The sequence below is a fragment of the Pan troglodytes genome, chromosome 13 (assembly GCF_028858775.2).
Source record: "Pan troglodytes isolate AG18354 chromosome 13, NHGRI_mPanTro3-v2.0_pri, whole genome shotgun sequence".
Classification (NCBI taxonomy): Eukaryota; Metazoa; Chordata; class Mammalia; order Primates; family Hominidae; genus Pan; species Pan troglodytes.
This window is the reverse complement of record NC_072411.2, coordinates 32,541,250-32,557,493: the sequence shown is the minus strand read 5'-3', so window position 1 is coordinate 32,557,493 and position 16,244 is coordinate 32,541,250. Positions and strand designations below refer to the sequence as shown.

Genomic DNA, 16,244 nt, shown 5'->3' with positions numbered 1-16,244 from the left:
CAGCTTGCTTCTGAAAGACAGCCAAGCAGCAATAGCTGCTCCATCAGAGTAGACAGTGCCTGACAAATACAGTTACTATAGGAAGCAAAAAATTCCAACCCTGTCTTTTTATGTCAAATACCAAAGGTCCACAATCCCTTGGAAAGAATTTGTGAGTCCATTACATTTACCACCCTAATATTTTTTTAAATAAAATACTAGTGGCCAGACGTGGTGGCTTATGCCTGTAATCCACCCAGCACTTTGTGAGGCCAAGGCAGGTGGATTGCCTGAGGTCAGGAGTTCGAGACCAGCCTGACAAACAGGATGAAACCCATCTCTACTAAAAACATGAAAATTAGCCGGGCGTCATGGCATGCACCTGTAATCCCATCTCCTCAGGTGGCTGAGGCAGGATGATCGCTTGAACCCAGGAGGCGGAGGTTGCAGTGAGATGAGGACATGCCACTGCACTGCAGCCTGGGTGACAGAGCAAGACTCTGTCTCTAAATACATAAAATACCAGTAAAGTTTGCAATTCCTCTGACTCATTTTACCATAATTGCAATTATCATGATTACCAGTAAAAGAATAGTGAATAACCACAATATTGGACTTTTCTCCCTAAGTGAAAAAATACTAATATAAAGAACGTAGCCAATTATAAAAAGCCAAAAGAAGTTTAAAAATACATATAATTACCAGGCAAAATTGTTAAAATGCACCTTATCGAACATTTTTTATGTGAGAATCAATCAAACAATATACCCAGGATAAACTCCATTCATTCATTTAATACCTATTTATTAGGTAGCTACGTCTGATAGGCTAGGCCATTTTCTAGGAAGTGACGATATGGTAATGAACAATAAAACCCCTATTCATGAGAGTGAGATAAACACACAATAACAACAGACCGATAAGGCAAAATATACAGTACGTTAGAGGAGAAAAACTAAAGCAGGAAAATGAAATGTTCATGTCTTTGATGGGAAGAGTAGTGGGAAAGTTAGGATGGCCAGAAAAGTCCCTGCTGAGAAAGAGATTTTTCATTAATACAAAGAAACTTTTATTTGTACATCAAAGACTCTAAAAAATGATGATGTTAACAGAGTTGATGTCAAAACACAAATAGGTTTGAAGTTAAGAGATGATAAATCACTTTGTTTCATTGAACCTTCCCTCAATTACGTTAGAGAGCATCCCTGGTATGCTCCCAATTGAATCTCAAGCCTGACGCATCCTGGTGATACAATCCTAATTCCTTTCTGTTAGTAATCATTCTCTTTTTTTTTTGTTTTCTTCATTTTCTCTGGACTAGGAATTGTGCTGGTACATGGTTCTTCCTCAAAAAGTGGTAATTCCTTAATGTGTTTCTTTTTACCCTTTTTCTTCTTCTTGGAAAGGCGATTTTAAGTAAAGAACTGAAGTAATGGAAAGAGTAAGCTAGAAGAATATCTGGGGAAAAAGCATCCCAGACACATGGAACTGATAAGTGCAGAGGTGTGCCTGGAATCTTTAAGCAGTAGGGATAGGTAAGGAATAGCAACAAGTTCAGTGTGGCTGAAACAGAGCAAAAGAGATAAGAAACAGAAGTTTAAGCAGGAGAGGTAACATGCCAGATGGTTTACTGCCTTTCAGTTATTAGGAGGAACTCTGGCACATACTCAGAGTGAAATGGGAGGCAATCAGAAGGGCTGGGGCAGAGTAATGACACAATTTGGCTTATGTTTTAAATACATCCACTGAGTTAAGAATTGACAAAAGGGGAAGTTTTCAAAAACCAGGACTATCAATTCCAAGTCTATGACACTCATCTAGACTACAGATGATGGTGGCTCAGATGTACAAGATAGACTGGCTTCTGGATATATTCTTCAGGTAGACCTGACAAGATTTACTGAGAGATTAGATGTGAAGTGTCAAGACAGAGAGAAAGATGAGTCAAGAATGACACTGAGGTTTTTGGCAGAGCAACTGGAAGAGCTGCCGTTAACCAAAGTAGGAAAGACTACATGAGGTGTAGATTTCAGGAAGGACATCAGTAGCCCAATTTTTGATCTCACAAGTGTGTGATACCCAACAGCTAATCAAATAGAGGTGTCAAGAAGGGGAGCTAATATAGAGATCTGAAATTAAGGAGAGAGATCTGAGCTGGAGACATACATTTGGAAATCACTAGCATATACACAGTAGAAAAAGTCATGAGGGGCCAGGCACAGTGGCTCACGCCTGTAATCCCAACACGTCATGAGGCCAAGGCGGGCAGATTACCTGACGTCAGGAGTTTGAGACCAGCCTGGCCAACATGGGGAAACCCTGTCTCTACTAAAAATACAAAAATTAGCCAGGCACGGTTTCACGCACCTGTAATCCCAGCTACTAAGGAGGCTGAGGCAGGAGAAGCACTGGAACCCATGAGGCAGAGGTTGCAATGAGCCAAGATCATGCCACTGAACTCCAGCCTGGGTGACAAACTGAGACTCCGTCTTAAAAAAAAAAAAAAAGTTATGAGAAAGAAGATTGAGGACTGAGCCATGACAAACAACAATGTCCAAAAGAAGAAAGATTAGGAGCAGCAAGCAAAACAGACCATGATGAATGGACTAGAAAGGCAGGAGGAAAAGCCTGAGGGAGTGAGGTCCTGAAAGCCAAGTGAAGACGCTGTTAGGCAGGAGATGCCCTCCATTGGCTGAAATATTGCTGACAGATTAAATGAGGTGGAAAGAAAAATGCCTAGATTTATTACAGAAAAGAATTAGTGATAATCTTTTAACACCCCACTGTCAACATTAGACAAATCAACAAGACAGAAAGTTAACAAGGATACCCAGGAATTGAACTCAGCTCTGCACCAAGCAGACCTAACAGATATCTACAGAACTCTCCACCCCAAATCAACAGAATATACATTTTTTTCAGCACCACACCGCACCTATTCCAAAATTGACCACACAGTTGGAAGTAAAGCTCTCCTCAGCAAATGTAAAAGAACAGATATTATAACAAACTGTCTCTCAGACCACAGTACAATCAAACTAGAACTCAGCATTAAGAAACTCACTCAAAACCGCTCAACTACATGGAAACTGAACAACCTGCTCCTGAATGACTACAGGGTACATAATAAAATGAAGGCAGAAATAAAGATGTTCTTTGAAACCAAAGAGAACAAAGACACAACACACCAGAATCTCTGGGTGTGTAGAGGGAAATTTATAGCACTAAATGCCCACATTTATTGCTATAAATGTGGGCATTTATAGCACTAAAGCAGTGTGTAGAAGGAAATTTATAGCACTAAATGCCCACAAGAGAAAGCAGGAAAGATCCAAAATTCACACCTTAACATCACAATTAAAAGAACTAGAAAAGGAAGAGCAAACACATTCAAAAGCTAGCAGAAGGCAAGAAATAACTAAAATCAGAACAGAACTGAAGGAAATAGAGACACAAAAAGCCCTTCAAAAAATTAATGAATCCAGGAGCTGGTTTTTTGAAAGGATCAACAAAATTGATAGACCGCTAGCAAGACTAATAAAGAAGAAAAGAGAGAAGAATCAAATGGACGCAATAAAAAATGATAAAGGGGATATCACCACCGATCCCACAGAAATACAATCTACCATCAGAGAATACTACAAACACCTCTATGCAAATAAACTAAAAAATGTAGAAGAAATGGATAAATTCCTCGACACATACACTCTCCCAAGACTAAACCAGGAAGAAGTTGAATCTCTGAACAGACCAATAACAGGCTCTCAAATTGTGGCAATAATCAATAGCTTACCAACCAAAAAGAGTCCCGGACCAGATGGATTCACAGCTGAATTCTACCAGAGGTACAAGGAGGAACTGGTACCATTCCTTCTGAAATTATTCCAATCAATAGAAAAAGAGGGAATCCTCCGTAACTCATTTTATGAGGCCAGCATCATCCTGATACTAAAGCCAGGCAGAGACACAACCAAAAAAGAGAATTTTAGACCAATATCCTTCATGAACATTGATGAAAAAATCCTTGATAAAATGCTGGCAAACCGAATCCAGCAGCACATCGAAAACCTTATCCACCATGATCAAGTGGGCTTCATCCCTGGGATGCAAGGCTGGTTCAATATATGCAAATCAATAAATATAATCCAGCATATAAACAGAACCAAAGACAAAAACCACATGATTATCTCAATAGATGCAGAAAAGGCCTTTGACAAAATTCAAAAAAGCTTCATGCTAAAAACTCTCAATAAATTAGGTATTGATGGGACATATTTCAAAATAATAAGAGCTATCTATGACAAACCCACAGCCAATATCATACTGAATGGGCAAAAACTGGAAGCATTCCCTTGGAAAACTGGCACAAGACAGGGATGCCCTCTCTCACCGCTCCTATTCAACATAGTGTTGGAAGTTCTGGCCACGGCAATTAGGCAGGGGAAGGAAATAAAGGGTATTCAATTAGGAAAAGAGGAAGTCAAATTGTCCCTGTTTGCAGATGACATGATTGTATATCTAGAAAACCCCATTGTCTCAGCCCAAAATCTCCTTAAGCTGATAAGCAACTTCAGCAAAGTCTCAGGATAAAACATCAATGTACAAAAATCACAAGCATTCTTATACACCAAAAGCAGACAAACAGAGTTAAATCAGCAGTGAACTCCCATTCACAATTGCTTCAAAGAGAATAAAATACCTAGGAATCCAACTTACAAGGGATGTGAAGGACCTCTTCAAGGAGAATCACAAACCACTGCTCAATGAAATAAAAGAGGATACAAACAAATGGAAGAACATTCCATGCTCATGGGTAGGAAGAATCAATATCGTGAAAATGGCCATACTGGCCCAAGGTAATTTATAGATTCAATGCCATCTCGATCAAGCTACCAATGACTTTCTTCACAGAATTGGAAAAAACTACTTTAAAGTTCATATGGAACCAAAAAAGAGCCCGCATCGCCAAGTCAATCCTAAGCCAAAAGAACAAAGCTGGAGGCATCATGCTACCTGACCTTCAAACTATACTACAAGGCTACAGTAACCAAAACAGCATGGTACTGGTACCAAAACAGAGATATAGATCAATGGAGCAGAACAGAGCCCTCAGAAATAACGCCGCATATCTACAACTATCTGATCTTTGACAAACCTGAGAAAAACAAGCAATGGGGAAAGGATTCCCTATTTAATAAATGATGCTGGGAAAACTGGCTGGCCATATGTAGAAAGCTGAAACTGGATCCCTTCCTTACACCTTATACAAAAATTAATTCAAGATGGATTAAACACTTAAACGTTAGACCTAAAACCATAAAAACCCTAGAAGAAAACATAGGCATTACCATTCAGGACATAGGCATGGGCAAGGACTTCATGTCTAAAACACCAAAAGCAATGGCAACAAAAGTCAAAATTGACAAATGGGATCTAATTAAACTAAAGAGCTTCTGCACAGCAAAAGAAACTACCATCAGAGTGAACAGGCAAACTATAAAATGGGAGAAAATTTTCACAACCTACTCATCTGACAAAGGGCTAATATCCAGAATCTACAATGAACTCAAACAAATTTACAAGAAAAAAACAACCCCATCAAAAAGTGGGCAAAGGACACAAACAGACACTTCTCAAAAGAAGACATTTATGAAGCCAAAACACACATGAAAAAATGCTCACCATCACTGGCCATCAGAGAAATGCAAATCAAAACCACAATGAGATACCATCTCACACCAGTTAGAATGGCAATCGTTAAAAAGTCAGGAAACAACAGGTGCTGGAGAGAATGTGGAGAAATACGAATACTTTTACACTGTTGGTGGGACTGTAAACTAGTTCAACCATTGTGGAAGTCAGTGCGGCAATTCCTCAGTGATCTAGAACTAGAAATATCATTTGACCCAGCCATCACATTACTGGGTATATAGCCAAAGGACTATAAATCATGCTGCTATAAAGACACATGCACATGTATGTTTATTGCGGCACTGTTCACAATAGCAAAGACTTGGAACCAACCCAGATGTCCAACAATGATAGACTGGATTAAGAAAATGTGGCACATATACACCATGGAATACTATGCGGCCATAAAAAATGATGAGTTCATGTCCTTTGTAAGGACATGGATGAAATTGGAAATCATCATTCTCAGTAAACTATCGCAAGGACAAAAAACCAAACACCGCATGTTCTCACTCATAGGTGGGAATTGAACAATGAGAACACATGGACACAGGAAGGGGGAACATCACACTCTGGGGACTGTTGTGGGGTGCGGGGAGGGGGGAGGGATAGCATTAGGAGATATACCTAATGCTAAATGACGAGTTGCTGGGTGCAGCACACCAGCATGGCACATGTATACATACGTAACTAACCTGCACATTGTGCACATGTACCCTAAAACTTAAAGTATAATAAAAAAAAATTAGTGATAATCTGGAGGAAAAACAACTCTGGAGGAGTGCTGAAATTGAAGACTTACTGGCACTGAGATCAAGAGTGAATGGAAAGAAAATTTGAGTTCATGAGTGTAGACAGTTCTTTAAGGACAACATACTTAACACTCATGACTGAGAATGATGTAATTTTCGTCCACAGTCATGGAAAAGTGATAGACAAGAAATAGTAGTTTCCAAATTTTACATAACAGGTGAAGTTTTCAAATTTTATGTAACAATTATATATTTTAAAGGTTATAAAAATTATGCACATATGGCATTTAAAAATGCCAGACCAAGGTTTTAAAGGCCCCTTGAACATTTCTAGATTACATAAGCTGATTATCATTTTGTTCGTGCTTATACATAAAGACCAAGAAATACTAAAAGTCTCAAGGAGAATATTTCTTGCTTGATAAAAATCAGCTAATTCTAGGACAGTTGACACTCATCAAATATACAAAGTAACTGATCACAGTAAAATACTGAGTTCTATTAACAGGAATAAAGTGGGAGAAATGCAGGAAATAATCTTATTTTATACATGAAGTTTTCAAAATCATATGAAGTCACCGGAAAAATATGGTGAGGTGAATACTGAAATATATCCTTTTCTCAAAGGAAGGATAATGTCACGCACGCAGGGAACTTTTACAAGTAGGAGTCACTGCATTAGCAGCACCTTCCTTTTAGCACTAGGGTCAGCAAATAAGCACCTGTGGGCCAAATCCAGCCCACTGCCTGTTTTTTTAAGTCAAGTATCTTGGAACACAGCCATGCTTATTCACTTTACAGTCCATAGTGTCAATTACCTGGGTGTGATGTTGCACACGTGTGGTCCCAGCTAGTAGAGAGGCTGAGGTGGGAGGATCACTAGAGCCCAGAAAGTCGAGGCTGCAGTCAGCCATGATCACACAACTGCACTCCAGCCTGGGAAACAGAGTGAGACCCTGTCTCAAGAAAATACATATATGTAGTCCACAAAGCCTAAAATATTTACTGACTAGCTCTTTGCAGAAAAAGCTGGCCAACTCCTGGTTTAGTAGATCAAAGATTCTTTGATGTATTTTAATAAAAGTTTTACCCAATATACTGAAATGTTTATATTAAATATAGATCCCCATGTACAATCCCTTGGCAATATTCAGATTGAGGGTCCCATATTTCAGCACTCAGGCACTGACAACAAAAATTTAGTAACTACCAATCTTGTTGCTAACAAGGTACAGTGTCAATGTAGCATGTAGCTTCCATTTGCAACACAGCAGATATTACAAGAATTCTAACAAGAACTCTTAAGATGTGTCATCAAACTAAACGCTTTAAATACATTTTAATTGTGAAATGATCAGTATACTCTAGATCTAACCTCATTTTTTAAAAATGGTTGCATAATACATTATTTTGGGGGTATGGAAATTGAGCTATTTCCTATTGATAAGGAATTAGAATAGCTGCAAATTTTTTATATAATAATGCTATAATAAATGTCCTTATACGTAAGTATACATGTAACATATCTATACAAATATCCTTTATATGTATTATATATCCTTACTCTGTTATATATGTGTGTTGTGTGAATATGCTACTAAATTAATGTTCAAAATGTATTTACCAACCGTGTATGAAATGTCTTTTTCAATGAAACCATTTCCTTTGCAGCAACACGGATGGAGCTGGAGGCCATTATCCTAAGCAAACTAATGCAGGAACAGAAAATCAAATGCCACATATTCTTACTCATTAGTGGGAACTAAACATGAGAACTCATGGACACAAAGAGGAGAATAACAGACACTGGGGCCTACTTGAGGGTGGAGCGTGGCAGGAGGGAGACGACCAAAAAACTACCTTTCGAGTATTTTGTTTATTATGTGGCTGGTGAAATAATCTGTACCCCAAACCTCCATGATACAGTTTACCTATATAATAAACCTGCACATGTACCCCAAAGCTAAAATAAAAGTTCACTGAAAAGAGAAGAAAATGCCTTTTCCCTCACATTTGCCAATACTGGCTATTTTTCAAATAAATTAATGACTGGAAAAAAATGGTAACTCATTGTTTGCTGATTTTCTTTTTTCTGATTAACAGGCAAGGCTGAATATCCTAATAAAAGTATAAAATTTGTCCATCATGACTATTAGCCCAAATTAGGATTAGTTTGACAGCACATAGTTACCTACTGTTCAATGTTGCCACTAGGCTCACCTGTGATACTCTTCATTCTCAGTGTCAGGAAATTGCTGGCTTTCAGGTGTTCTGCTCTTCCTTGGAGGAATTAATCCATCATCACCATTGCCAGCAGTGGCACCATTAGTCAGGTTTTCTGGGAATCCCACATGAGTACTTCCGTATTTCTTCTTCAATAGCCATAAAATCTTCTAGCTGGAAAGTACACAGAGTAAGAAATTATCTACTTTAGCCACATTATCTATTCATAATCAGACTAAAACCAAGAAAGATAAAATAATTGGTCCAAAGCTCCTAAAGTGGCATTACCTAGCATTTAACGGCACCATTCGGGATTATTCCATAATAATGAAAGAATATCTCTGGGGTTTGCATCTCTTTAAAATTCAATGTACAGAATTCTGAGTTAAGTATTAAATTTTTCACTGATGATTTATCCTACTTACATGATAGGATCATGTATGCCTACATTTACTACACTTTGTTAAACAACATAGTGTAAAAATCTAATTCAACACAAACATTTGAATATAAAGGTATACCTCTCTATCACCATCCTTATTTATTTCTGGTTCTTGAGACATTTTCTGCAGATGCAAAAACAAAAGGTTAATTTCCTTGTTGTATTTCTGTGACATCTCCTCTTTTGGAGTGCATGTTTTTAAATTAATTTTATTCTTAAGTAATCAAGTATGGACAATAAAAATTAGAAAATAATTAAAATTAAACTGTTAAAATAAATAAATAATAATTAAAATTAAGAATTAACTTTTTAATCTATGTTTAGCTACTGCCACATTACTAGCTTCTAACATGTGAAAAATAATTCACCTTAGACAACGGGAGAAAAAAACATGAACCAGCAAACTTAACTTTGTCACTATTTGTTTGGACTAAACTTAATTTGTTATGTGTTAATCTACCAAAAATGAATCAGCAGATGATTTGTAGTGTTGCAAAATCTTCCTCACTTGCAAAGAGTTTACCTCACGAAACCCTAACTAGTGAGCACCTACAGTGCACTGAAGTGCTTTTTTAAAAGATCCCTAACTGGATTGTAGGCACCCTTTAAACTATTAGGAGCCAAAATCAACACCAAACAGAAAGAAATGCAAATTCTCAAATTTTAATTAAAATTATATACTGTAATATGATAGTGTTATGTATCCAGATTATCTAATTAAGTCCAGTTCTAATACATTCTAATGTGTACTAATGACAGCAGATAAAAATTTTTAATCTATACTGATTTTCTGTAACTGAAATAAATCAGAATGTTACTGTGTTTGTGCACTAACACCAAAGGTTCCATTCTGCAAGATATGATTCTTGTAATAGGCAGTTGGGTTGCTTTTATGATCTGGTTCCCTCCCTGAACAGAAACACTGAGGTCAATGAGAGACAAGGCAGAATGTATCTTTAACCTTGGTATCAGTGACTGGCAATATAAAACCACAGATTTTCAATCACTGGCCATGATTACTCTTTAACCATGAATCCAGCTCAGGGACCATCAGTGTTACATTGTTCATAATTCCCATTACTTAATTATATGATTCAATAATTGATGTTACTTTCTTTATCATGTTACGGTGTTGTAAAAATAAAAGAACAAACAAAGTTCTGAAATTTTTTTTTCCTCTATTCCAAAAGGAAAGATGAGCTATAAGCTAATCAAGAAGGCAGATAAGAATATTTTAAAATAAGAGTATTTTAAATTTTATAGTGGGTTATATTGAAGTTAAATATCAAATATTAAATTAGAATCTACTGATTCTTCTGTTAATAAGGTTACTGAATTTATTACAATAAATTTTAAGAATCTATTAAAATATTCTTTTTTTTTTTTTTTTGAGACGGAGTCTTGCTCTGTCACCCAGGCTGGAGTGTAGTGGCGGATCTCGGCTCACTGCAACCTCCACCTCCCAGGTTCATGCCATTCTCCTGCCTCAGCCTCCTGAGTAGCTGGGACTACAGGCACCCGCCACCACACCCAGCTAAGTTTTTGTATTTTTAGTAGAGATGGGGTTTCACATTGTTAGCCAGGATGGTCTTGATCTCCTGATCTCGTGATCCGCCCAACTCGGCCTCTCAAGGTGCTGGAATTACAGGCGTGAGCCACCGCTCCTAGCCAAAAGATTCTTAAAAAAAGAATCTATTGATTCTCAAAGCCTAGTCTCATAGGTAATTTCATTTGGACTATCTAATATTATTAAGGCAAAAAAAAAAAAAAAACATTAAACCAAAAGTTTAAATTTAAAAGTTTCCATGCCTCTGGCTGGCTATTTTCACTTCCTTTAAGCCTTTGTGACTCTTCCTCTGATGTCAGCTTAAAGTCTTGTTCTGTTGAAAAATCGATATATTCAGTTAAAATCAACCACTTAGAACAGTTAAAAACTATTGCCTTTTAAAAACAGATTTAAGACATTTCATTTCATAAATTGAGCGTTTAATCTTTTGTGAAATTGTCATTTAAGAAAAAATTCTCAAAAACTTGAAAAAACCACTTGGGGAGATACCAAATGTCACCAGATTGAAGACATACAAACATGTCAAAAATTCCCTTACAAATTCATCCACCCAACATCAATGAACAAACCCACCAGAAACACAGCTTCAAAATACAGCAGAAACATATAAGGTGACACAGTATACTGTTCTCCACTTCCTAATAGTACCTTATAAATGATTTCCAAAATCACTGCTGACACCTTTATTAGTGTACAACATCTTCCTAATATCTAAAATGTTTCCCTCCACTATTCTGAAAGATTTATTTTCATTTTTTTTTTATGAGTCAGGGTCTTGCTCTGTCACCAGACTGGAATGCAGTGGTGCGATCAGCTCACTGCAACCTCCGCCACCCTGGTTCAAGTGATTCTCCTGCCTCAGTCTCCTGAGTAGCTGTGATTACACGCAACCACAACCACACCCAGCTGATTTTTGTATTTTTAGTAGATATGGGGTTTCACCATTGGACAGGATGGTCTCGATCTCCTGACCTCGTGATCCCCTCCAGAAGTGCTGGGATTACAGGTGTGAGCCACCACACCTGGCCTTATTTTCATCTTTTGAAACAATGCTATGTGAAGTCTTCCTTGATTCTGCATGTCTTTCCCCAAATAAACAGGTACCTCCTTGCTTGAGGCTGCCTTAGTACGTTACTGATTTTTCTACTGCATCTTTACCACCTAAACTGTACATTATTCCTCCATATCTGTCCCCTCTGCTCCAAGACTGCAGGGGAGAGTCTTGCACATCATCTTTGTAAAAACAGTCTTTGTTTTACTCAAAAATTTTTCATTGAGTCCTGCTACATATATGCTAGGCGTTAGGGTCTAAAAAGAATGAAAATAAAGCATGTCAGGGATGGCTTTTCTAGAAAACATGCCCAAGCAGAGACTTAAATATTGAGACTAGCCAGATTAAAAGGGGAGAGGGCAGGAAAGGGTGACAGTATGCCACGCAGCAGCAAGAGCTGGAGCGAGGCCTGAAAGAGTGAAAGTATTTGCCTACAATAGAAGGATGAGTGAGTAGGGCATTACCAGCAGCTCAGTAATGCCAGAGAAAGGGCACACAGGGAAAAGGGCTAAAGATGGAGAGTGGGGCAGAAGTCAGATTATGAAAGCCTTATGTGTAATTTTAAGATGCTTGGACATTAACGTTCAAGAGTGGTCCTGGGTCCTATCTGCATTAGACATAGATCACTTTAAATGCCAAAACCAATATTCCTAGTGAACTATTATTCATTAAGACAAGGTGACAGATAGCTCATGTGGACACAGCTGAGATGATACTATGTAGCAAATTCTAAACAATTCTCATGAACACTTGGAAAGTCAATTCTATAATGAAGTCATACAAATTATAATAAATCAGTAAATATTTGGTTTGGGAAGATACTTTGTAAAGTTATAGTGCATATGAATACAACTAAGAGTTGTGACTTCAGAACTGTGACAATAAATCAAAGAAACCACATTGTGTTTGAGTCAGCAATCTTTAGATTTGTATCCAGTCTTCCCATCCAGTCCATAAATTCTAAGTATAATCCTGGCACTCACTCTTAAGTTTACATTAAATACTATCTCATACAAAAAAACATTCTTTCTCTTCTTTTTATTATTCATATGTTGCCTTCTTTAAAGGAAGAACACAAAAATGCCCTGCTAAAAAGATTCTGATTGGCTGCAGGCGGCAAGAGGGAAAAACACAAAGCACGTTGTGCAGAAAATGATTTTTTAGAAGTCAGAACTATGACATGAAGCCAAGCAGGGCACTCTAGGACTGAATTTGCTGTGCTGCCTTCATACGCTCCTTGCTCTTTCTTTTCTGGCAGCTGTGACTCACACAGGTCATGGAGAGTATCATTCCCTAAGAGGAACAACTCCGATATTCATCTTTATCTATTAAGTTCATCTGTCCCAATTCTGTGTTCTGTGGATGCTGACTTTCGGTCATGGATGGTGATATACGTGGACATTTATCATCAACTTTCAGATTCTTGGATCTTTGACAAGTCTTATTACTGAGAGTCAAACTAGCAGGATGCGAGTTATAAATGCTGGTCATCCAATTACCTACTCAAAATATCCTACACGAATATTCTATTAAACTTGCATAGAAAAAAATTAGTCATTCCTGCTGCCCTGCTGCTCTTTGTTCTTCTGTATTCACCAGAATATTTCCTACTCTTTCCTCATGTGCAGGTTAAATACTAGTGTACAACCTGGAAACCTGTAAATCCTCTGAGATTTCTCTCTGTCCCCCAAGCCTTTCTCATTCAATTATCACTAGATCATATTGACTATACCTCTCTTCTGCCTCCGTTTTATATTCCCAGTGCCACTGGGAACACAAACATTTACAAAATGGCTTTTATTTAAAAGAAAACTGCAAACTCTAAATGTTATTTCTTACATGAAAAAAATTAAGCAAAACAAATGAAAAAGGCATAACGAAGGCTAACATATTAAAATGAGTAACTGAGATTCCTAACGTTATTTATTTCACCATGGATGGGTGAAAACCTTATAATACATTGATGCTACTCCAAGGATGTGTGACATGGAAACTATAGCTGACTACTGCAAAAGCTTCCTTTGTCTCCTGGTTTCTTTACATGGTTATCTTCCATCAATCCCAGGAAACTATAGGCCACAGGCCAAATCCAATCTGCCTTATGGCTTTGTAAATAAAGTTTTATAGGAACTCAGTCATGCCTGTTTGCTTACATATAATCATGGTGGCTTTCATACTACAACAGCAGACAACAGCAGGGTTAAGCAGACATGACAGAGACCACATAGTCTAAAATATTTCCCACCTGGTCCTTTACAGAAAAAGCTTGCTAACCCATTTTACACCATAACCAGAATGCCTTAATACTCAAATTTAATCTTGTGACTCCCCTGCACAAATTTCTCCAATGAGCCCCTGCAGCACATATTGTTGGCTCCCTATCAATAGCCATTCCTTATTCTTTCTTGCAAAAGAAACACAAGTCTATTGGGATATTTATTATCCCAATCCCCCTCCTCAGCCTCAGAAACAGAAATGTTTATTCTAAGCTAATCAGGTATTTGCCTTCCCAGTGCCTGGTTTAGGAATGAGCATGTGGTGTGACCCAGCCAACGAAATGTTACAGGAAGCCCCTTGCATGCTTCTAAGTTTTCTCCCTGTTTAAAAGACACACGTGAAGAAAAGCAGCCCTTGTGATGTTGTGTTGCGAGAACATGATGTTTGGAGCTGCTGGGGACTAGCCAACCATGAAAGGAGACGTGAATAAAACACTGCCAACACCACAGCTGAAAGAGGGACAGGTGGGATCCTAGGATATCAATGAACAAAAAAACAATTCTGGTTCCTACTGTTTTAGCCGCTGCTCATCTAGTATTTGCAGTCCAAAGCATTCTACCTGGTAAATTTCCCATGGCCCACAGGATAAGACCTACTCATTTCTATAGTATTAAAAAGTCTATCATAAACTTGCCTTAGCTAACTATTCACCTCTTTCCCAACCTCTGGTATCTCACACTTTTGGTACTAGCAAAAGTGAACTGCTCAGAAACCCTGCAAAGTCCACTCAAGCATCTTGACTTTTGCACTTGCTGCTCTTTCTGCCAAACAGGCAATCTCATCAAATGTTCCTTCTGGCAAACACACAATCTCACTACATGTTCCTTCTGCCAAACATTCTTCTTCTGCTTCTTTACCTAGAAAAATTCTTCTCTCTCTGCATGCTTACCTTAAATCATACCTACTTTTTTCCAAAACCTTCATTCCTCATCACATATGTCTGGCACATAATCAATATATAATAAATCATAATTATAAGCTTCCAATGGGCATCTAGCACACAGTAAGCACTGAATAAAGTAGTAAAATAATGAAAATGACAATGATAATAAGCTCCTGTATGCCTTTTTAATTGTGTTCTTTAGCATTAGAAAAATAGTATCTAAAAGACATTTGATAGCTTTTTGTTAAGTGGACAAGTGAAAACATAAATAGAAATGTTTTCTTTGTGAATTCCACTGAAAAAGCACAGAAATGAAATAGAGACAGCTCTATTATGAGCAACTTAAAGATCAAAACCACATCTATTCCATCTTTGTCTCCTGCAACTTATAAAACCTAACTTACAGAAGCTCTTTGACAAATAGATGGCTAAATTAAAGGTGTCCTCATAAAGTTTGGATTATATAATGTATTAGGTGTCCACAACCAGGTAGCATACTAGCATTTTTGTTAGTGTGAAACATTTTTCTGCTCTTATTATAATCTGCTGAGCCTAGAGTTGGGCAATTTGTATATTTATTATGACAATCTTTTGGCAAATGGTAGCAGAGCACCTTGTTCTAACAAAATTACTGTTATCATGACAATTAGCCAGCAGGTAGAAGAACACATCTTGTTCCAACAAAGTAAATATATCTCTTTCCAACTTCAAATGAGGAGGAATGAAGTCAATAATAGTGAGACCTTATTGGGACAAGCATATGTAACATGACTTGTGCTTCAGTGTTCTTTTGTGATCAAAAATTCCTTACTTTTACTTTTTTTATCTATGGTAGGACCACGCAGAGCAGGGGTCCTCAACTCCCAGGCCACAGACTCATACCAGTCCATGGACTATTATGAACCACACCACACAGGAGGAGGTGAGCAGCAGGCAAGCCAGGGAAGCTTTACCTGTACTTACAGCCACACACCATGGCTCATATTACCGCCTGAACTCTGCCTCCAGGCAGATCAGTGATAGCATTAGATACTCATTGGAGCATGAAACCTATTGTGAACTGCCCATCTGAAGGACCTAGGTTGTGTACTTCACATGAGAATCTAATGCCTGATGATCTGTCACTGTCTCCCTTTGCCCCCAGAAGGGACCATCTAGTTGCAGGGAAACAAGCTCAGAGCTTCCACTGATTCCACATTATGGTAAATTGTATAATTATTTCATTATATATTACAATGTAATAATAATATAAAGTAGCACAATAAGTATAATGTGACTGAATAATCCTGAAACCATCCCCACCTTCCCCCAGCCCATGGAAAGATTGTCTTCCACAAAACTGGTCCCTGGTGCCAAAAAGGTTGGGGACAACTAACCTA

At 37.8% G+C, this 16,244-nt stretch overlaps 1 pseudogene; it reads right to left on the bottom strand.

The window, feature by feature from the left end:
* The window catches only part of LOC744297 (POTE ankyrin domain family member G-like), a 91,581-nt pseudogene that overhangs the window by 6,626 nt on the left and 68,711 nt on the right, over positions 1-16,244 (bottom strand).